This window comes from Sus scrofa, chromosome 1 (genome assembly GCF_000003025.6).
Source record: "Sus scrofa isolate TJ Tabasco breed Duroc chromosome 1, Sscrofa11.1, whole genome shotgun sequence".
Classification (NCBI taxonomy): domain Eukaryota; kingdom Metazoa; phylum Chordata; class Mammalia; order Artiodactyla; family Suidae; genus Sus; species Sus scrofa.
In genome coordinates this window covers 2,687,852-2,709,293 of record NC_010443.5, presented here as the reverse complement: position 1 = coordinate 2,709,293, position 21,442 = coordinate 2,687,852, and the positions used below count along the sequence as shown (strand labels likewise).

The window sequence follows — 21,442 nt, the reverse complement described above, 5'->3', positions numbered from 1 at the left end:
GCTGGGCACGTTGCTGTATCTCTCGATGCCCCGGGTGAGGGTTCCCATAGGTGAGCTGGGCGCCTGGGAGAGAGCTGGGGGATGTCCACCTTCAGGACTTGACAGAATCCGCTGAATTTGCAAAAGAGGTTGCACCCGTTTCATGTGCCACCTGTAAGGTTCTTCTCTCTTCAAATCCTGGCCAACACTTGATATTGTCAGATTTTATAATTTTTCCAATCTGAAGGTTATAAAATGTCATGGTTTCAAATAGCATTGCCTGGATTACTAAGGATTTTGAGGATCCTACCGAATCTTTTTTCTTTTCTTCTCTCCTTTTTCTGTTTTTGGCTGCACCTGCGGCACACAGAAGTTCCTGGAGGAGGGACTGAACCCTCGCAACAACAGTAACCAGAGCCACAGCAGTGACCGTGCCAGATCCTCAACTCACTGAACCACCAGGGAACTCCTCCTTTTTTTTCTTTTAATTGAATGTAGTTGATTTACAATGTTGTGTTCGTTTCTGGTGTAAAGCAAAGTGATTCAGACGTATACATTCATATATATGTATTCTTTTTCCATTATGGTTTTTTACAGGATGTATTCCATATAGTTCCCTGTGCTATAGAGTAGGATCTGGTTTATTTATGTTATATATAGCGGTTTATATCTGCTAATGCCAAAGTCCTAATACTTCTCTCCCCACCCTCTTTCTCCCTTGGGGAACCAAAAGTTTGCTTTCTTTTTTTTTTGTCTTTTTTTTTTTTTTAGTCTTTTGTTGTTGTTGTTGTTGTTGTTGCTATTTCTTGGGCCACTCCCGCAGCATATGGAGGTTCCCAGGCTAGGGGTCCAATCGGAGCTGCAGCCACCGGCCTACGCCAGAGCCACAGCAACGCGGGATCCGAACCGCGTCTGCAACCTACACTGCAACTCACGGCAACGCCGGATCGTTAACCCACTGAGCAAGGGCAGGGACCGAACCCGCAACTTCATGGTTCCTAGTCGGATTCGTTAACCACTGCGCCACGACGGGAACTCCCCAAAAGTTTGTTTTCTTTATCTGTAAGTCTTTCTGTGTTGCAAATAAGTTCATTTGTATCGTATTTTAGATTCCACATATAAGTGATATCATAAGGTATTTGCCCCTTGAAGCTTTTTTAAAAACTCAATTACAGTAGTTTCCAGTGCTGATACTAATCATTTTTCAATTTTATAAAAAGTAAAACTTTCTTCCCCTTAACGACTCACCTTTTCTGTCCTTGAGGAGTCCTTTTCCAACAGAAATTCTCGATTTTAACATGGTCAAAGTTATCACACTTTTGCTTTTCCCGTTATAGTTCTCGTGTTTTGTTTAGGTGAGCCATTCCAACTCCCGAGATAGACTCTTACATTTTTTTAGGTTTGTATAGTTCTGTCGTTTTACATTTAGGACTTAAAACCATGCAGAATTGACTTCTGTGCATAAGATGAGATAGGAACCCACTTTCACTGCGGAAAACCAATTGTCCAAGCGCCATTTATTGAATCATCCATCGTTTCACCAAGGATTCACAGCGAATCTGCCATAGTTTCCATTCTGCAACGCGTCTGTGGCCCTCTGACTAAGGGCTCCCTATTCTAAGTCATTAATGGATGTTTTTATCTACCTTCCGCTAATAAAGCACGATTTCAATTGTTCTGCGGCTTTAAACCAGGGCCTGATATCACGTAGGGCAAGCCCCACCCTCACTTTTTCTGTTTCTCGTGCGTCTTGTCTGTTCCAGCTGGTTGCTTTTCTCTGCAAACGTAAGAATTATCCATGAAAAATTATTGAAATTGCATTAAATCCAAAAATCAGATAGGAGAGAACTGACGTCTTTGAAATATACAGGATTTCTCTCCGTGATGATGAGACTCCTTTTATTTAGGTCTTTTAAAATGTCTCAGTAATTTTATAATTTTTTTCATAAAGGGCTCACACAGTTTCCCCCAATTGAAACTTAGATAATTAATTATTATTGCTATTATAAATGGAATCTTTCACAAATTATTTTATACAATTACACATTTTAATAATATTCATGTGGCGTTCCCACTGTGACTCAGGGGTAACGAACTAGTATCTATGAGGACACAGGTTCGACCCCTGGCCTTGCTCAGTGGGTTAAAGATCTGTGTTGCCGAGAGCTGTGGTGTAGGTTGCAGGTTTGGCTCAGCTCCCGTGTTGCTGTGGCTGTGGTGTAGGCCAGCCGCTGTAGCTCCGATTCAACCCCTGCCCTGGGAACTTTCATATGCCACAAGTGTGGCCCCGAAAAGCAAAAATAAATAAATAAATAAATAAAATCTCATGTAACATCTCATTATAAAACAAACACTTAGTAATCCCCACTCAGCTCCGGAAGGAACATATTCCCAGGCCCCTTGAAGCACCCTTCCCCATCACAAGTCCCTTCCCCCCCTTTGAAATTAGGGGCTTAAAAGTAAGCATTTTCCAGAAATTTATAATTATTCACTTGCTTTTTCTGTGTTGGGACTTTTCTATTTAAAAAAAAAGACAGTTTTCTATCTTTTACAAGCTTTACGGATTTTATTTCTTTTTATAGCTTATTATTATACTTCTCAAACTTCCAGTCCAAGCTTCAATAGAAATAGGAAAAAATAGGCAGCTTTTTCTATTGTTTAAAAGGAAAGATTTCAGTATTTCAACATTAAGTGTGTGTCTGTGTGTATATATATATATATATATATATATATATATATATATATATTTTTTTTTTTTTTTTTAAGGCCACCCCCGTGGCATATGGAGGTTCCCAGGCCAGGGGTCGAATCAGAGCTACAGCCGCTGGCCTACACCACAGCCACAGCAAAGCCAAATCCGAGCCTCATCTGTGACCTACATCACAGCTCACTGCGACGCTGCATACTTAACCCAATGAGAGAGGCCAGGGATCAAACACGCATACAAGTGGATGCTAGTCAGGTTCGTTAACTGCTGAGACACGAAGGGAATCCCAGTACATTGTTTACTTACAAATATTTTTAAAAACACATTGCCAGATTTAAATTTTTCCTTTTTATTTGGAATTTGCTATATTTTCATTATGAGCAGAAATTACTAAAATGAACAAAATATTAGAGTTCAGTTTGTTAATATTTTGTTTTAAAATTTTGCAACTACATTCCTGAGTGAGATCAGCCTGTTTTTTCCTTTTAGATTATGCAGGCATTACAAAAAGAAACAGGAGATATGCCCTCTTTTTCCATTTCTGGAAGAATTTACTTAGAAAAGATGACATTACTTTTTCCCTAACTATTTGTTTGAAATTCACCAGTGAAACCATATGGGCCTAGAGTTTTTCTTATTTTCTTTGTGGGAAGGTTTTTAAATTATGGATTCAATTCATTTAATAATTGTAGGACTATTTGCATTTTGTATTTCTTTTTACTAAAATAGCTTTCCTAGGATTTGCTGACTGTTTCTATAGAAATGTCATCTGGGTTTCAAATTGCTTTTCTTTTGTAGGTGACTTGTCTTTTCTCTCTGGCTTCTTTAAAGGACTTCACCTTACATTTGGTGTTTAGTTTTTTTGTTTTTGTTTTGTTTTGTTTTTTTATTCTATTGCTCTTGTGGTTTTTTGAGATCCCTAAATCTGAGGATTGGTGTCTTTCATCAGTTCTGGCATTTTAGAATTTTCTCTTCTAATACTGCTTCTTCTTCGTTCTCTTGATTACTCTTCCTGGAACTGTGTTTAAATGAATGTTGCACTTTCTTACTCTACCCTCTATAGCTCTTTATTTCTTTGTTATGTATTCCATCACTCTGTTTCTCTGTGCTAGATTCTGGATAATTCCCCTTGATCTACATAGTTCACTAATTCTATCTTCACGTATGCCTAATCTACTCTTTAACCCACTTGTTAAATACTTTTACTTACTATGTTTTCCACTCTAAAAATTGCAGTTCTTTCAAACGTTTCATCCATTTTCATAGTATACTCTTTATTAGTAATTTAAAATTTCTTTGTAAAGTTTATTTGACCATATTAATCTTATTATTGTATTTCTACATCTGCTAACTTCCATTATCTTGATTTTTTGTGAACATAATTCTGCTGACTCTTATTTCTACTGGTTCTCATTCATGGTTCTGGGTTTCTGCATGAAAATCTCACATTTCTAATAAATATATTATTATATACTTGCTGGGTCATCATTGTTTTCATAATTTTGAATTAAAGAAGCAGAAATCTGCCATTTAATTATTTCTTTGGGAGTTTCAACATTTCTTCATTCTTTTCATCTAAATAGGATACTGTAGTCTCATTCTTAATCCACGTAGTTAGTCCAATATCGACTTGCTGTCTTAGCCTCCTAGAATGAAAAAAGAGAAAAAAACTGTATATGTCAACTCTGAAGGCAAAGTGCCACAGAGGTGTGCCACCCACCACCTCTGTTATAACAAGTTCTTGGTCCTTTGCTCTCATTCACCAAAGAACTGGGAAACAGTTCATGCCCCCTCACCCTCCTCCTGACATTATCTTGGGAATTTCCATCTCTTCAGGCTGTTGACCCATCTAATTCAGCAGCCCTGAAGTCTCAGTGACCTTCACCCCCACTTCACCAAGGACAGGAGCTCCCTCTTTTGCCTTCAGGCATTGCCCAAAGCTGTTCTGACTCAAACCTTGAGCTCAGGTCCCTGCTCTGCTCTGACCACAATCTTTCATGCTCTGGCATCTGCTGCTTTTACTCCCACTCTGACTTGTTCTTTTTAGGGCTGCACCAGCAGGATATGGAAGTTCCCAGGATAGGGTTCGAATCAGAGCCACAACTGCCAGCCTACATCACGGCCACAGGAATGCAAGATCTGAGCCATGTCTGCAACCTATGCTGCAGCTTGCAGCAATACTGATCTTTAACTCATTGAGCGAGGCCAGGGATAGAACCCACACCCTCATGGATATTAGTTGGGTTCTTAATCCGTTGAGCCACAATGGGAACTCCTCTAACTTAATCTTTAATCTCCTTGGAACTACATCTTCTAACTCTCTGGGCAGAGAAAAGACAGGTGCCAACCACAACACGGTGCATCTGAATGGCTTGTTCCAGGGTCAGGGGTGCTGTGGTCCCTGGGGCTGTGGTCATCCCTGGAGAGGCAGGTTCACCCCTCGTGTGTTCTGGTAAGTTAATCCTAAAGGAAAGAAGCAGAGCCTTCTCTTAAAGAGTGTATTTTCTAACAAGGAATCTTCTGAGAAAGAAATCAATCTCATGCACAATAACATCAAAAACAATGAATTATCTAGGAATAAATTTAACCAAGAATGTGAAAGATATCTACTCTGAAAGCTCCAAGACTTTGGTGAAAGAAAACAAAGAAGACACAAATAAATGGTAAGTATCCCATGTTCATGGACTGAAAGAATTAATATTGTTAAAATGTTAATATGTCTATAGACCCAACACAATCCCTCAAGAGTCCAATGGCATTTGTTTTGCAGGAATCTAAAAACACTCCTAAAATTTATACAGAACCACATAAGACCCTGAATAGCCAAAGAAATCCTGAGAAAGAAGAACAAAACAGGAGGCATACCACTTACTGGCTTCAAGCTATACTATAAAGCTATGCTGATGAGAACAGTGTAGTACTGGCATTAAAAACAGACAAACAGGAGTTCTCCTGTGGCACAGCATGTTAAGAACCCAGCATGGTCACTGCAGTGTCTTGGGTCACTGCTATATCACCAGTTCAGGCCCTGGCCAGCAAACTTCCATATGCCATGGGTGTGGGGAAAAAAAAAAAAAGACAAATAGACCAGTAGAACAGAACCAATGTCCAGAAATAAAGCCAAGCATACACAGTCAACTAATATTTGATAATGGAGCCAAGAATACTCAATGGGGAGTTCCTTTCATGGTGCAGTGGAAACAAATTCAACTAGTATCCATGAAGATGTGGGTTTGATCCCTTGCCTTGCTTGGTAGGTTGGGGATCTGGTATAGGCCAGTAGCTGTAGCTCAGATTCAACCCCTATCCTGGAAACTTCCATATGCCATGGGTGTGGCCCTAAAAAGGAAGGAAAGAAAGGAAGGAAGGAAGGAAGGAAGAAGGAAGGAAGGAAGAGAAAAGAAAAGAAAAGAAAACTCAATGGATAAAAACAGTCTCTTCAATAAATGGTGCCAGGAAAATTGGATATTCACTTTTAAGGAACAAACCTTGATACCTTTCTTACACTACTCAAAAGAATAAACCTGAAATGGATTAAAGACTTAAATGTAAAATCTTAAACCATGAAACTCCTAGAAAAATACATAGAAAATATCTTGACATATATCTTGGCAATGATTTTATGGGTATGACATCTAAAACACAAGCAAAAAAATAAAAAATAAACAAGTGGGACTATGTCAAACCAAAAAGCTTCTGCACAGCAAAAGAAACCATCAAGAAAGTCAAAAGAGAACCTACAGAATGGGAAAAGTGTTTGCAAACAATGTCTCTGATAGGGGTCAGTATCCAAAATACATTAAGAACTCATACAACTCAATAGCAAAAAATAAAAATAATCCAATTTAAAATGGGCAAAGGACCTGAATGGACATTTTCCCAAAGAAGATATATGAATGACCAATAGATACATGAAAAGGTGCTCAACATCAGTGGTCATTAGGAAAATGCAAATTAAAACCACACACCTGTTAGAATGCCCATTATCAAAAAGACAAGTGATAACAAGTGCTGGAGAAGGTGTGGAGAAAAGGGAAGTCCTGGGCACTGTGGGTGGGAATGTAAGTTGGTGCTGCCACTGTGGAAAACAATATGGATGGTCTCAAAATATTAAAAATAGAATTACTATATGATCTAGCAATTCTACTTCTGCATGTTTGTCAAAAAAATGAACTAACTCAAAAAGATACTGTACTCCTATGTTCATAGCAGCATTATTTATAGTAAGTGTCTAGTGATGGATGGATAGATAAAGAAATTGTGGTAGATAGATAGATAGATATTATTCAGCCATTCAAAAACAAGGAAATCCTTATGGGGGCAGGACATTGGAGGTGGAGGTCCCAGGAATAATCATCAGTGTGACCTCCCCTGAGGCTGCCGTTTTGGAAAAATTTGGCCCCATCCATCAGGGCTGAGAAGGCCAGATGACAAACAGGGTGGGAGCACAGCTCCACACATCAGCAAATGGGATGCCCCTAATCACACCCAGAGACAATGTCCCACCCACCAGAGGGATAAGAATCAGCTCCACCTACCAGTGGGCAGGCACCAGTCCCTCCCATCAGGAAGCCTATAGCAAGCCCCTGTATCAATCAACTTCACCCACAAAGAGGCAGACACCAGAAGAAAGAGAGGCTATGACCCTCTAGACTGTGGAAAGGAGACCACACAAAAAGCTCTACAAAATGAAAAGTCAGAGAAACATGAGTCAGATGAAGGAACAAGACAAAACCCCAGAAGAACAGCTAAGTGAAGTGGAGTTGGAAAACCTGTCTGAAAAATACCTTAGAGTAATGCTAGTAAGGATGATCCAAGATTTGGGGAAAAAAAAAATAGAGGCACAGATCGATGAATTAGAAGAAACATTTAACAAAGCAATAGAAGATTTAAAGATTAACAAGCAGAGATGATCAACACAATAGCTGAAATAAAAAAATTACTAGAAGGAAAAAATGGCATGATACAGGAGGCAGAAGAACAAAAAAGCAAGGTGGAAGACAGACTGGTGGAAATCACTGATGTGGAACGGAATAAAGAAAAAAGAATGAAAAGAATTGAGGACAGTCTAAAAGAACTTTGGGACAACTTTAAACACACCAACATTCACGTTATAGGGGTGCCAGAAGGAGAAGAGAGAGATAAAGGGCCAGAGAAAATATTTGAAGAAATAATAGCAGAAAACTTCCCTAACATGGGAAAGGAATCACTCACTCAAATCCAGGAAGCACAATGAATACCATATAGAATAAACCCAAGGAGGAACACACTCAGACATATATTAAAGTCAAAGAACAAATATTGAAAGCAGCTAAGGAAAACCAACAAATAACATACAAGGGAACCCCGATAAGGTTGTCAGCTGATTTTTCAGCAGGAACTCTGCAGGTCAGAGGGAGTGGCACAATATACTAAAAGTGCTGAAAGGAAAAAACTTGCAACCAAGAATAGTCTACCCAGCAAGACTCTCATTCAGATTTGAAGGAGAAGTCAAAACGTTTACAGACAAGCAAAGGTTAAGAGAATTCAGCACCACCAAACCAGCTTTACAACAAATACTAAAGGAACTTCTCTAGGCAGAAAGAAAAGCCCACAACTAGAAAGAAGAAAATTACAAATGAGGGAGTTCCCGTCGTGGCGCAGTGGTTAACGAATCTGACTAGGAACCATGAGGTTTCGGGTTCAGTCCCTGCCCTTGCTCAGTGGGTTAACGATCCAGCGTTGCCGTGAGCTGTGGTGTAGGTTGCAGACGCGGCTTGGATCCCGCGTTGCTGTGGCTCTGGCGTAGGCCGGTGGCTGCAGCTCCGATTCAACCCCTAGCCTGGGAACCTCCATATGCCGCGGGAGCGGCCCAAGAAATAGCAACAACAACAACAAAAGACAAAAGACAAAAAAAAAAAAAAAGAAAATTACAAATGAGGAGGCTGATCAGTAAAGGCAAACATTAGTAAAGGTAGGAAATCATCCACACAAAAATATGCCACCGAAAGCAGCAATTGTGAGAAGAGGAGGGTACAAAATGCAGAATCCTGGAGATGCGTTTGCAATTAAGAGACCAGCAACTTAAAGCAATCTCATGTGTATACACAGACTTCTATATCAAAACCTCATGGTTACCGCAATCCAAAACATCATGGTTACCACAAACCAAAATTCAAACACAACACTAAAGATAGTCATCAAACCACAAGAGAAGAGAACAAAAGGGAAGAAAAAAGGCCAAGAGATAAAGGGCCAGAGAAAATTGACAAAAACAAATTCAAAACAATTAACAGAAGGGGAATAAGAACATACATATCAATAATTATCCTAAATGTAAATGGACTAAATGCTTCAACCAAAAGACATAGATTGGCTGAATGGATACAAAAACAAGACCCACATATATGCTGTATAAAGATGTGGTGTATATATGTACACACACACACACACACACACACACACACACACACACACACACACACAATGGAATATTACTAAGCCATAAAAAGGAATAAAGTAATGCCATTTGCAGCAATATGGATGGGATCTAGAGATACAAAGTGAATTTAGACAGTGAAAAACAAACATCCAAAAAGACAAAAAAAAAAAAAAGGAGTTCCCGTTGTGGCTCAGTGGTTAACAAATCCAGCTAGAAACCATGAGGTTTTGAGTTCGATCCCTGGCCTTGCTCAGTGGGTTAAGGTTCCAGCATTGCCATGAGCTATGGTATAGGTTGCAGATGTGGCTTGGATCCCGTGTTGCTGTGGCCCTGGTGTAGGCCAGTGGCGACAGCCCTGATTCGACCCCTAGCCTGGGAACCTCCATACGCCACAGGAGTGGCCCTGGGAGTGGCCCTAGAAATGGCAAAAAGACCAAAAAAAAAAAAAAAGAAAAGAAAAAAAAGAAAAACAAACATCGTATGATATCACTTATACCTGGAATCTAAAAAAAAGATACAGATGAACTTATTGCAGAACAGAAACAGGCTCACAGACTTGGCAAACAAACCTATGGTTACCAAAGGAGACAGGTGGGGTGGGGGGAGGGGTGAACGGGGATTTGAGACTGGCACATGCGCACTGAGTACTGAATGACAGGCCAATGGGGACCTGCTGTACAGCACAGGGAACTCCACCCACTCAGTACTCTGCGATCAGCTATATGGGAAAAGAATCTGAAAAAGAACGGATGTGTGTATGTATGCAACTGAATCACTGTTTCAGCAGAAATGATGACAACTTGTCAATCAACTCTACTTCAATAAAATTTAAAATGGGGGGAAAACAAGGAAATCCTACCATTTCAACAGCATTGATGGATATTGAAGGCATTTCACTAAGTGATATAGGACAGAGAAAGGCAGATACCGTATGATATGGAATCAGAGGCAGAGCTGTAGGGAGAAAGAATTGGAAGAAGATGGTCAAAATATACAAACTTCCAGGAGTTCTCATTGTGACTCAGCAGATTAAGAAACCAACTAGTATCTGTGAGGATGCTGGTTTGATCCCTGCCCTTGCTCAGTGGGTTAAGGATTGGGCATTGCTGCAAGCTGCGGCATAGGTCACAGACACAGCTCAGGTCTGGCATGGCTGTGGCTGTGGCGTAAGCTGGCAACTGTAGTTCTGATTTGATCCCCTAGCCCGGGAAATTGCATATGTCATAGGTGCGGTCCTAAAAAAGTTAAAAAAAAAAAAAGGTACGAACTTCGAGTTATAAGATAAATATTAGGTATGGAATGTACAGTATGCTGACCAGAGCTAACACTGCTATATGGTACACAGGAAAGAAAATTGTTGAGAGAGTAGGTGCTGAGAGTTTCTTTATAGGAGGTTTTTTTTTTCTTTTCTTTTTATTGTATCTATATGAGATGATGGATGTTGATTGTGCCTGCTGTGGTAATCATTTTACAGTATATGTAAACCAAACCATCACACCATAGACCTTAAATCTGTACAGTCATGGAGGTCCACTATTTCTCAAAAAAACTGGAAAAGAAATTGTATTTGAACACTTTTTTTCTGAACATAAAGTCTTCTTATTTTTTTGTTGTCTTTTGTCTTTTTAGGGCTGCACCCGCGGCACATAGAGGTTCCCAGGCTAGGGGTCTCATCGGAGCTGTTGCCACCAGCCTAGGCCAAAGCCACAGCAACCCCAGACCTGGGCCGTGAATGCAACCTACACCACAGCTCACGGCAATGCCGGATCCTTAACCCACTGAGCGAGGCCAGGGATTGAACCCTGACCTCCAGTTCCTAGTCGGATTCGTTTCGCTGTGCCAAGACGGGAACTCCTGAACATAAACTCTTAAAATGCTGCTAGACGATACTAACATTGGTTAATATACCAATGTATTTTTCTACAAGCATAAGATTTTGTCCACTTCATTTTTCTTTATGGCATTAACTATGACATTAAATTTTGTGCATCGCAGACCTCCTTAAAAACTTAATTTAAAACACACACAGGGAGTTCCTGTTGTGGCTCAGGGGTACCTAGCCCGACTGATACCCATGAGGATTAGAGTTCCATCCCTGGCCCCGCTCAGTGGGTTAATTATCTGGTGTTGGCTTGAGCTGTGCTATAGTCGAAGATGCGGCTTGGATTCCGCATTGCTGTGGCTGGGGAACAGGCTGGCAGCTGAAGCTCCAATTTGACCCCCAGCCTGGGAACTTCCATATCCTCTATGTGTGGCTCTAAAACACACACACACACACACACACCACAGGAATTCCCGCTGTGGTGAAGTGGGTTAAGAATCCAACAGCAGTGGCTCAGGTCCCTGCAGAGGCACGGATTCAATCTCCAGCCAGAGCAGTGGGTTAAAGGATCTATGGCTCAGATTCAATCCCTGGCCTGGAAACTGCCATAAAAACAAATTACTTAATTAAAACACTATGTATCCTGTCTCCAAGAAAATCATATGCATGTAATCACATACAGCATATTTAAGGGGTTTATACCCTCAAGCTTCTGAATCTTATGTTAAGCTCCTTGGTTTACCATACGTTTGCCTATAGATCCCCCAGTTCAGGGGCTTTCTCAGACTGCTTCATCCGTTAATTTCTTATTGTGTACCTACCCCTCCTTACCAACAACCCTGCCTCCTTTTTTGTTTTGTTTTGTTTGCTTTTTAGGGCTGCACTCATGGCATTTGGAGGTTCCCAGGCTAGGGGTCGAATCGGAGCTACAGCTGCCAGCCTATGCCACAGCCACAGCAACATCAGATCCAAGCCACGTCTGCGACCTACACCATAGCTCACAGCAATGCTAGATCCTTAACCCACTGAGTGAGGCCAGGGATTGAACTGGAAACCTCATGGTTCCTAGTCAGATTTGTTTCCGCTGCACCACGATGAGAACTCCCTTTTTTTGTTTTGTTTTTTGTTTTTTGGGGTTTTTTTTTTGTGGTCTTTTTAGGGCCACATCCACGGCATATGGAGGTTCCCAGGCTAGGGGTGGAATCCGAGCTACAGCTGCTGGTCTATGCCAAAGCCACAGAAATGACAGATCCGAGCTGCGTCTGCCACCTACACCACAGCCATAGCAACGCCAGATCCTTAACCCACTGAGCAAGGCCAGGGATCAAACCCGCAACTTCATGGTTCCTAGTAGATTCCTTTCCGCTGAGCCATGACGGGAACTCCAAGAACTCTTTTTTAATATGTTATTTTATTTATTTTTGGCCACACCTGTAGCTTGTGGAAGTTCCCAGGCCAGGGATCAAACCTGTGCCACAGTGCTGACCCAAGCTGCTGCAGTGACAAGGCTGAATCCTTAACTTGCTGCTCCACAGGAAAACTCCTGCCTCCTTTCTTGATCATGTGACTACCTCGAACTGGAAATTTGATCACTGGAGAAATTCTGGAAACAGTCTTCAAAATGTGGGGGGAAATTATATAAAATTTGGATTAGCACTTCATACTCAACAATCCTGCTTTGGAAGGTATTTTGAGAACCATGAATATTGGCTAAATAAATAAAGCAGCATCTGTTTCTAGCAAGATAAATTAATCAATCTTCACCAAAATCAGCAGAGGGGAGCTCCCGTCATGGCGCAGCAGAAGTGAATCCAACGAGAACCGGGAGGTTTGGGTTCGATCCCTCGCCTCCCTCAGGGGCTTTAGGATCCGGTGTTGCCTGAGCTGTGGTGTAGGTCACAGGTGCAGCTCGGATCCCATGTTGCTGTGGCTGTGGTGTAGGCTGGTGGCTACAGCTCCGATGAGACCCCTAGCCTGGGAACCTCCATATGCCGCAGGTGTGGCCCCAAGACCAAAAAAAAAAAAAAAAAAAAAATCAGAGGGAAAAAACAAATCACTACTAACAAAGGGGTGTGTGTGTGGGGGTGTGGTGTGTGTGTGTGTGTGTAGGGAAGAAATAATCTCTACTGCAACTTGCATCACTGCACAAAACGGGGACACCAAGGCAGGGGCTCACTGAGGTCCCCAGATGGAAAGGGTCGGGCAGAAGGAACCAGGCAGGTCCTGCCCTCCTACAGCGCCATCCTGCCTCCCAGTGGGAAGGGGCGAGGTGGGCAGCACAGATTTTGGAGGGAGAACTGAACCAAAAGGAGCCCATTTAGTCGTTGGTTCAGGAAAACTTGATGGATCTTCTCTGCACACCACCGACTGTTCCAGAAGCAGGAGACCCTGTGGTGACCATGACACCAAACAGCCCCCTGGCTGGGTTTCCAACATGGGGGCAAGAGAGGCCAGGGAGTGGAGGACAAGCCAGGGACCCTCCACGGGGGCGGGACGAGGAAAAGGCCCAGATGGGAAGGATGGGGGGGGCACAGCATGGTCCCCACCCTCTCCCTCGCGGATCCCGGCCGGACTCCGGAAAAGTGACACTTGGATTGAGGACCTAAGTCAAAGCCACCCCAGCCCTAGAATTTCTCAATCCCCTTTTTCCCCTCCCATGACCGCTCTCCCCCAAAACAGCTGGGGGGGGGTTGTCTGTTTTATTCAAATGTTCCTCATTTCTGGCATTTTTCTGGGCTACTCACATGCCGCCCAGGGCTGTGTGGTGTCCTCTTGTCCTTTGATTGGAATCTTTTGTCCCACTGGCCAGGCTGTCGCATCTCAGGAAGCTGAGGGGAGGCTGGACTCCTGGCCGAGGCCCCAGACCCGCCGGCCGGGGGCGCCCCATCCTCTCCTGGGGCTGCTCTCCACGCTGCCTGTGTCCACTGGGGAACACGTGGTCCAGCTTTCAGAAGCAAATGTTACGTTTTGCCTGTTAAACTTGTTGTCATAACATTCAAAGTGTGAGAAACAATTTTTAAAACAGAATTTGGTTAAGTCGGACTAGCAATGATCACTAAAATGTGTATTTATGTATTCATGTTTAAAATCTTCATTATAAATTATTTGCTATCTTAGAAGATAGTACCTTATGGCTAAGAAATACCACTTAAGTCCCTGGGCTCACCTCCTCCGGGCTGCCCCCTGCCCTCCCAGGGGCAGCTTCACTGGGCTTTTCAAGCCAATGAGGGAAGTGGCCGAAAAATCACAGAACGGTGAGCGCTGCTTTGGTTTCTTTTTGTTTTTTTTGTTTTGACTTTCTTTTTTCTTTTCTTTTTTTTTTCTTTTTTGGGCCACACCTGCAGCATATGGAAGTTCCCAGGCTAGGCGTCAAGTCAGAACTGTAGCCGCCAGCCTCCACCACAGCCACAGCAACACGGGACTCGAGCTGCATCTGCAACCTGTGCCACAGGTCACAGCAACTCCGGATCCTTAACCCACTGTGCGAGGCCAGGGGTGGAATCTGTGTCCTCATGGGAACTAGTCGGGTTCATTACCGCTGAGCCACAGTGGGAACTCGAGTTTCTTTTTATTTTTAAATCAGACTCCAGATTAGATTTTTATGTTTCTAAAACTAAAACGAGGGGGGATCTGTCCTCTGGTCACATCCAGATCCCGCATGGAAAGAGTTCAGCCCCCGGTGGACCCTCCTCCATCCTTAGTTGTAAATGGTGGTCACTGCTTCCAGGCAGCCCTCCTGTGTGCACCAGAACTTCCACCGCACAGTCTGCTGACCTGCCCCTGCCCACACCCCTCGGCCCAGATCTTAGACAGAGCCTCACTGTGCAGCTTCCAGACCCCGACAGCACTGACCAGCCCTCGGGTTCTGCTCTCCGAGTCCACGTCTGTAAACTGGCCGCTTCTCTCCAGCAGTCTGCTCGGGGTAGCACCAAACAGAGAAAAGCAAACACAGAAGCAAGCTGTCAGGCTCGGCACGCCTTGAACACACAGTGCTGTTGTTAGGATGCTGCAATATTTTTTCTCGCTGGAAGCCCTTGTCTCGTACTCATCTTGAAAAAAAGCGACAGTCAACCACGGGGGGGAGAGCGTTTCCCGCCCCTGCACAGATGCCTTCCTGCGTGGACCAGCTGTGCGGATTTTGCTTGAAGCATGTTGAACCCACCCATGCCTATAGCCCACGGAGCTAGAGTTTCCCTTCACTCCTGCAGAATATCAGGAATAAAAGGTGGCATAACTGATCCTAAACCTGGAAAGTTGGGGCCTGAAGGGACACGTCCTGATGGGGATGAGGTCTCGGTCGCCAGCCTGCTGAGGACCTGAGCATGCTCACCAGCCTGTGAGCTGTTTTCTGACCCACGACACAGGAGGTGAGCACCCCTCACTCGCAGGGCCCTGAGGGGACAAGGGGACACACGTGCAGGGGGCACCGCCTGGCCAGCTGCCACCTCCTCCTCAATGCTAACGACGGGGGCAACGTTTGTCACCGCGCTGGGCCCACCCTCGGTCTCCTGCCCCCCGGGCTGCCAGGAGGCGGGGGACCGAGGCCGGCGGCCACCGTCTCACGGGGAATTCCCTGTAGGAGGCTGGGACCGCAGTCATCCTTGGGGCCAAGTAGGGACCCCACAGTGACCGTGACAAGGACGTCTCCATCCGCAGAGGCAGCTGCAGCCCCCCACGCACTCAGCTGGTTCTCCCAATGGCTCTGTGAGAACACAGCCTAGTGGCTGCCGTCACTGGTCCATTTGTGAGAACACAGGCTCTAGAGCCAGTAAAAGAACTGCCCGGTGTCACCTGCGCCCCGTGACGGTCCTAGGCCAGGCCCCTTCTCCTGGTGAGGCCAGGACAGCTGGAGCAAAGGACAGGGCGACCCCTGCCCCATGGGTGAGCTCCCGGGGGCGGGCGCACAGCAAGACCGGGGACCCCAGGGGCGGAGGGCCAGGGGGCCTCCCCGGGCGTGGGAGCCCCTCACCCTGAGACGAGGCAGGTGCCCCAAAGCCCTGTGCACTGTCGTTTCTGCACACATGATACAGCAAACACCCAGGCAGAAGCAAACACAGCCTTTTATCCCTTCTGGGGAACAGCTGTTTGACAAATTGCTTTTCTCGGGCAAGGACTTGGGCCTGCGGAGGACACCGAAGAATTAGAAGGCAGATGAAGAACTGATGCCTTTGAGGCACTTGCAGAGCTCACACAGCCAAAGACTATAAGTGGCAGAAGGGCAGGTGCAGCCCCAGCTTGGGCAGGAGCGCATGAGCGGAGGAGCTGCATCCTGGAAGGCTTCCTGGAAGGGGTGACGGATGTGTGGCCAGGAAGTGGGGGGAGAGCATGGATGGATCGATGGAGTCTCAGAGGAGGGAATTCGCCTGCCGTCCAAAGGGGCACAGAGTGGGAAAGGAAGCTAGCAAGTGTTTTAGCTGGAAGAGTGGACGGAACACGGCTGCTGTGTACAGATGCCCTCCGAAAGCCCAGGGCAAAGCCCGGTTTCTCCCCGTTGCCGAGCCTGGTCCGCAGCCGTCTCCGAATCACAAAACAGAGCAGGGCGGCTGTATGGCTTCAGAGTCACCACCACTGCATGTTCCCCAAGCTGGCGCCTAGGCTGGGGTCCAGGGGTCCAGGGCTCCCCTGGGCAGGGGCCTCAGGCTCGTGCCCCCTCTAGGATTTTCCAGGCACCTTGGGGGATATCCTCAAACAGGTCGCCCTCCGTGTGGCCCCGGAGCTGCCAGGAGCTTCCTGCAAGGGTGGCTGCCTCCGCCCACGTCAGGGTGAAGTCAGCGGACCTGCTAAACTTGGCTCTGAGGTTGGCTACAACCTCGTCAACCTTGAAAAGACATGTTTCTCCAGATGGGTTTTCCTTAGTCCTCTGCGTTCTCAGAATCCAAAAGCTTCACATCTCCACACACCCAACACGGGGTGACGGGAGAAGAATGAAGGAACACTGAGGCAAATGAGGATTTCTGAAAACTTGGTCTTGCGTCTTTTAAATGTAAGCTTCTGCAATTTCTATTCACTTGAAATGGGGACCAGGTGCCTCCTAAGCACACATGGCCAATATTCCAAGGTGCTCCCGGGACCTGGGGCCTCAGCCTCCAGAGTGTTGGTGTCACCTGCGGACCTGCCATCCAGCCCCCACGCCCTCCCGTGGGTGCAGGAAGCGGACCCGTGGGCAGAAGACCTGGCCATCACATTTCAATCACTCCCTGCTGCGTTCCCGTCACTGTCTAGGCTGGTTTCATCCAAACAAAGAATATTTTGGAGACTTTCAGCCAGGTCCCGATGGACGGGACAGCCAGCCAGGGGGCCCACTGACCTCCCCGGCTGAGCTGTCACACATGGGACCAGGGGCTGATGTGGGGCAGTTTCGGGACAGGAGCTGTCTTTGCATTTCCGAGGCCAGACCACACTTTTCCCAGACGTGGCCATTTCCCCAACTATTCGACCTGATTAAAGGAGGGCAGAAAATTACTTACACCCCTAAATTGCAGCAACAAAGGCTGGGTTTCTCTTTTCGATCAAAACAGCAAGGCTGCCTGATTCAAATGCTAATAGCAGGGGACTGAATTGGCCACTAAAAGAGGGAGACGCTTTTCCCTGCAAATGACCAGCAAGTCACTCCTTGGCCCAAGAATCTGCAAGTTTCCTCCAGCTGGACAGACGTCTGTTAAATTGCTGCCTGGGAACATCCCGAGGGGGTTGGGGTGCAGCTGCTGGGGTGCTCGTGTCTGGAGAAGACAAGAGCGCCTCCTCTTTGAACTAAGCCCCGACCCAGGGAGGTGTCCTCAGAAACAACCCTTCTCCCTGTTACATGTCCAGGAAGAGGTGAACAGATCTGGTGCAACTTTGGAATTCTTGGTTGGAAAAGGCCGAATTTTTTTTTCTTTTATTTTTCTTTTTAGGGCCGCACCTGTAGCACATGGAAGTTCCCAGACTTGGGGTCCAATCAGAGCTGCAGCCTCTGGCCTACACCACAGCCACAGCAACGCAGGATCTGAGCTGTGTCTGCAAACTATACCACAGTTCACAGCAATGCCGGGACCTTAGGCCACTGAATGAGGCCAGGGATGGAACCCGCATCCTCATGGCTACGGTAGGGTTCTTAACCTGCTGAGTCACAAGGGGAACTCCAGAAAAGGCCAAATTTTGACAGTCGGCTGCTGTCTTTTTTTTTGTTGTTGTTGTTGTGGCTCACAGCATGCAGAAGTTCCCAGGCCAGGGATGGAACCCATGCCATAGCAGTGACCCAAGCCACAGAATTAACAATGCCGGGTCTTTAACCTGCTGAGCCACCAGGGAACTCCCAGCTGCCATCATCTTAATTCACCCTGATTCTGAGGTGGCCTTGCTTCCACTGGCTTTAAAGAAAAGAAGTAGCGTCTCAGTTCCGCAGCAAAATCCCCCCCAAGTCCTACCACGAGGCACCCCACATCCCAAGACTCTGCTTGCCCCGGGGAGCTGAAGACTGCTGCGCTTGGGACCGTGATCCGAGTTCAAGCCCTTCCACTCAGGTGAAGGCTTGGACCAAGTTCTGCCTTCATGCACCTGGCACGCTCTGTCCTTAGGAGCAGAGTCTTGGGGAGACGGGAGCCTGGGGCCTCCTCCCTACACAGGCGAGATGTGCAGGTGCCCCACACTAACCTCGCCCTGACCCGGGCAGCGAAGCATCCAGCCTGAGTGCCCTTCTGACCAGCCCCTCCTGCAACATCAGAGGATGCACCAGGTGTGGGCACCAGCCCGTGCCTGGGTTAGGGCTCCCCCAGCAGGCGCGGCATCTGGAAGCTCCCTCCTCAGTCTCTACGTCTCCCATCGGCCCTTGTCACGTGTGTGTCTCTTCAGCATCCGGTTTGTGTTTGATGCCTTACCTACCATCGTGCAATGGCGCATGGGCAGAGCTGGTTCCCACACCTACCACCGTGCAACGAGCAGGCCTTGCACCCACCCTGTGCCTGGTGTGGGCGCCTTGCCTGCCTAGTGACAGGCTCGTGCTCCTGGTGTGCAGGTGACTTGGCATATTGCTCAGGAACATGTATGCTTAGTAGGGACAACGCTGATTTTAAGTCTGTATGAATAAGACACGTTAACATGTTGCAGCCCCAAGGGAACAGTGATGTAACCTTCCTCCCCTCTCCCCTCTACCCCTGCGGTCCCGACAACAGCCTCAACGGACAGGGCTGCGTTATTGTCCTTTGTCGATCTGCACTAGGCTGGGCACTTAGTTATTGACTAGACTGTATGACGCTGCTCCGACTGGGAAAGCGTGCTGATGCCAGGCTGCAGGAGGAGAGTTCTTACAGACACCCGTGAGACACCGTGGCCGTGACCGTGCAAGACATATTTACATGGGGCATATTACATTTAGAAAGGGCCCTACCTCCTGGAGAACTCCATGTTAGCAATGGCACTGGAGTACATCCGATGTAAGCGACTGAGATAGTTTTACTTCGAGAATCCCTCTCGGCTGATTTATGGGTCATCGTGTTCTGAAAGAAATGGTTCGTTCGTTATTTGGTCCGTTCTTATGGCCGCACCCACAGCACCTGGAAGGTCCCAGGCCAGGGACTGAATCCGAGCCACAGCTAAGACCTCCACAGCAGCTGTGGCAAGGCTGGATCCTTTAACCCACTGCACCAGGCCGGGGGTCAAACCCTCACCTCCACGGCAACCTGAGCCAACACAGTCAGGTTCTTAACCCACTGCGCCATGGCAGGAACTCCAAGGTATTGCTCCTGGTGTCTAGAAAATCTGGCACTTATTCTCCATAGTTTATGCTTATTATGCTTTTGGATGCATGTCGAAGTAGTCTAGGTAAACTAAAGATACTTTAATTTATCTGCCTTGTGCTTCCGGTGTAAATTAGTTGACAAGATTAGTTGACAAGACAGCGCTAACACAGCTGGATGGCAAAGACATCTGTTGGAGAGCCAGACCCCCAGGCTAAGACTGGTTAAAAAAAAACGGACATGATTTAGCACAGTATCATAAAGGGTGGTATCAAGAGGGTGAATTGAGACAATATTTTAAAAATCCAAAAATAATGATGTAAATTATGTCACTTGAAATGCAGAAGACGGGAAGGCATTATTTTTATAAAAACCGTAGGTGTCCCCTCGGGGCCTAGCAGTTAAAGATCCACCATCGTCTCGACTACGGCTCAGGTGTGATCCCGGGTGGGGAACCTCCACATGCCACGGGCGGGGCCACACAGAAACACATTTTTAAAGGAATGAAATAATTTTGAAAAGCCGTAGAAATAGCTGGAAAGCTAACGTAAAACCCAACTGAGGAGTTTTCATCATGACTAAATGGATTAAGAACCTGCCATAAGTCTCCGTGAAGATCTGAGTTCGATCCCTGGCCTCGCTCAATGAGTTAAGGATCTGGCTTTGCCATGAGCTGTGGTGCAGGTCACATATGTGGCTCAGATCCAGTGTTGCTGTGCCTATAGTGTAAGCTGGCAGCTGCAGCTCCAATTTGACCCCTAACCCAGGAAATTCCACATGCTGCAGGTGCAGCTGTAAAAAGAAAAAAGAAAACACAAAACAAAAAAATCCCGCCAAAAAACCCAACCGAATCTCCAGTGAGAGGATATGAGGTAAGAGAAATGAAACCAGGAGAAAGCAGCAGGACCAGGAAGGCAGAGGAACGGAAGGACTAAGAAAACCACGGCACAGTGTCGAGTTCTCAAACCCCGCGTCCCTGGTGTGGACACTTCACAGATAACCCGGACTCGTTCTGTTGGGACTCGTTCCGTCGGTGCTCCAGGAAGGGTCGCCCGCCGTGATCGTGAGTCATCCTTTGATTTCATGTCCCCGGAGGGAAGGGGCAGCTGTGGTCGCCGGCAGGATCGTTGATTCAAGATTTTCCGTGTTTGTCTAATCATCAGAATCAGGAACTCTCAAAGCAGCTTGATAGCAATATGGATTTCTGGGCCCTAACACAGACCAACGCCATCAGAGTTTTGGGGAAAGGCCTGGAACTACAGGTGCACCAGGGAGCTGCTGGGGTCCAGCACACCTGGGAAATACCGCTTAGCCAAGGATGGCTCAGGAAGAGAGATGGAATTAGGGAGAGAGACAGGTCAGTCTTTCTGACAGCCTCAGAACATTGACTTACAGTTGGGTTCTTTGCGTAAAGAATCGGATTCAAAGCCAGACTGTATGAGCCATAGGACAGGCTTCGTTTAATGCTTCAGAGCCATTAGTAAGTGTGTGTTTCCGGTATAGTTGTCCCCTTGGGATGATGTGATCTGGTCCCTAGATTTCTAGATATGTCCATTCGTGGAATTTTACAGTCAGAGTGAGTCGCTAGGAAGACCATCTGTCAAATGCCCTCATTTGACAGATGAGACGTACCAGTGTGCCTTTCTAGTTTGCATGAGGGCATATTGCAGGTGTGGGTCTTTGACACTTTTCTGAGTTTGGGAGAATTTGGGGGCCTGCCCCCTTAACTGACAGCCTGTAAATCAGCTAAACAGAGTCCAGTGCTAGCTTTCCTAATCTCGGACTGTAAGCCTTTGGAG

General features: G+C 46.1%; 1 long non-coding RNA gene across 5 annotated transcripts in view; it reads right to left on the bottom strand.

Annotated features, from left to right (window-relative positions):
• The window catches only part of LOC102157949, an 82,901-nt gene continuing 64,336 nt past the window's right edge, over positions 2,878-21,442 (bottom strand). For 2 of the 5 annotated variants that reach the window (XR_002342238.1, XR_002342236.1), the window contains 5 exons: positions 19,295-20,854; positions 14,782-14,842; positions 13,674-13,873; positions 5,035-5,149; positions 2,878-4,332 (listed from right to left, as the gene is read on the bottom strand). This is a non-coding gene — a long non-coding RNA (uncharacterized LOC102157949). Of the gene's footprint in view, positions 4,333-5,034; positions 5,150-13,673; positions 13,909-14,781; positions 14,843-19,294; positions 20,855-21,442 lie in introns of all 5 variants that reach the window. The other 3 variants (XR_002342240.1, XR_002342237.1, XR_002342239.1) reach the window with 2 other exon arrangements.